Consider the following 2,500-nt stretch of genomic DNA (forward strand, 5'->3'; position numbering starts at 1 on the left):
AAGAGCATGCTGATAACTTTTATTTTCCTTTTTATTTTTTATTTATTCATTTTTTATATATTGTTATTATTATTTTGAGCTTATGGGTTTTAATCAGTCCTTAAAACCTCTTAGTTTCTAAATCATGGGCCCTGTATCAAAATAACACCAACAACTATATACTTGTATCTGTGTGTGTGTGTGTGTGTGTGTGTGTGTGTGTGTGTGTGTGTGTGTGTGTGTGTGTGTGTGTGTACTTTATTTTATTTATTTTATTTTTTTTACAAAGAGAAAAGGAAATCCCTCATTATCCACTCTTAACACCTTTGTCTCGAGTTATGTTAAATGCAAAGGAATTAACACGGGTCTACTTTCTCTGGTAAGATACAGAAATAACAATGAATATATTGGCATAAACTTATTAGCAAGAATTAAGTATCCTTAAGTAATTAAGTATTAAGTAATTAAATATTTTTGAAGAATAGTGTGAGGTCTCCGACCTTCCCCCCCCCCCCCTTCCCCCATCCTGGACTGCAACCCCTCGCCCCCCCTTATCCTCCTCACCCTTGTTTCCCTTAGTCTCCCCTACCTCCCTTTTCCCCTCTTCTCCAATCTTTTCCCCTCTCCCTCTTTCTCCTCTTCACGTATCATCCTAACTCCTGTACCTATTTACTCTACTCGCTGTCCTTCGTCTCTCCTAAATACTCTAGTTCTCTTGCTCTCACTTCTTCGCTCCTCTCTTTCGATCCCTTTTCTTAATTTCCCCCTTTCCCTTCCTGATCTTGCGTCCCTCCCTTTCTTTCTCCCATGCTGATTCGTTTTCTCTTCTCCCATACTAATCTCCTTTTTATACTTTTTCTATTCCTCCGTTCACCTTTCTTTCCTTTCTTTCCTTTCTTTCCTTTCTTTATTTTCTACTTTTTCTATTCCTCCGTTCACCTTTTTTTCCCTTTTTTTCCTTTTTTTTCTTTCTAAATTTTTCTATTCCTCCGTTCACCTTTCTTTCCTTTCTTTCCTTTCTTTCCTTTCTTTCCTTTCTTTCCTTTCTTTCTTTCTACTTTTTCTATTCCGCCGTTCACCTTTCTTTTCCCTTTTTTTCCTTTTTTTCTTTCTATTTTTTTATTCCCGCCGTTTACCCTTTTTTTCCTTTTTTCCTTTCTTCTTTCTACTTTTTTTTATTCCTCCGTTCACCTTTCTTTCCTTTCTTTTTCCCCCTTTCTTTCCCTTTCCTTTCTTTTTTCTTCTTTTTTTCTATTTCCCCCTTTTACCTTTTTTTTCCTTTCTTTCCTTTCTTTCCCTTTCTTTTTTCCCTTTTTTTCTTTTACTTTTTTTTTCCTCCTTTCCCCCCTTTTTTTCCTTTCTTTCCTTTCTTTCCTTTCTTTTTCTTTCCTTTTTTTTTCTTTCCTTTTTTTTCCCTTTTTCTTCCCCTTTTTTTTTCCCCCTTTTCTATTCCGCCGTTCACCTTTCTTTCCTTTCTTTTCCTTTTTTTCCCTTTTTTTCTTTCACTTTTTCTATTCCCCGTTCCCTTTCTTTTTCCTTTTTTCCCGTTTCTTTTTCTTTTTCTTTTCTATTTCCCCCGTTCCCCCTTTTTTCCCTTTCCTTCTTTCCTTTCTTTCCTTTCTTTCCTTTCTTTCTTTCTTTCCTTTCTTTCCTTTCTTTCCTTTCTTTCCTTTCTTTCTTTCCTTTCTTTCCCTTTCCTTTCTTTCTTCTACTTTTTCTATTCCTCCGTTCACCTTTCTTTTCCTTTCTTTCCTTTCTTTTCCCTTTTTTTCTTTCTACTTTTTTTTATTCCGCCGTTCATTTCTTTCCTTTCCCTTCCTTTCTTTCTTTCTATTTTTTTTTCCCCGTTCACCTTTTTTCCCTTTCCTTTCTTTCCTTTCTTTCCTTTCTTTCTTTCCTTTTTTTTTCCCCCTTTTTTTTTCCTTTTTTCCTTTTTTTCCTTTCTTTTTTTCTTTTTTTTCTATTCCTCCGTTCACCTTTCTTTCCTTTCTTTCCTTTCTTTCCTTTTTTTTTCTTCCCCCTTCCCCTTTTTCCTTTTTTCCCTTTTTTTCCCTTCCTTTTCTTTTTCTTTCCCCCTTCACCTTTCTTTCCTTTCTTTTTCCTTTCTTTCCTTTTCTTTCCTTTCTTTCTTTCCTTTTTTTCTTTCTACTTTTTTTTATTCCGCCTTCACCCTTTTTTTTTCTTTTTTTTCCTTTTTTTTTTCCCCCTTCCCCTTTCTTTCCCTTTTTTTCTTTCTACTTTTTCTATTTCCCCGTTTTACCTTTTTTTTCTTTCTTTCCTTTTTTTTTCTTTTCTTTTTTCCTTCCTTTCCTTTCTTTCCCTTTCTTTTTTCCTTTTTTTCCCCCTTTTTTCTTTCCTTTCCCTTTTTTCCTTTCTTTCTTTCTCCCTTTTTTTTTCCCCGTTCACCTTTCTTTCCTTTTTTTCCTTTTTTTCCCTTTTTTTCCTTTTTTCCTTTTCCCCTTTTCCCTTTTTTTCCCTTTCTTTCTTTCTCTTTTTCCCATTCCGCCGTTTACTTTTTTTC

This window comes from Penaeus monodon, chromosome 10 (assembly GCF_015228065.2).
Source record: "Penaeus monodon isolate SGIC_2016 chromosome 10, NSTDA_Pmon_1, whole genome shotgun sequence".
Taxonomy (NCBI): Eukaryota; Metazoa; Arthropoda; class Malacostraca; order Decapoda; family Penaeidae; genus Penaeus; species Penaeus monodon.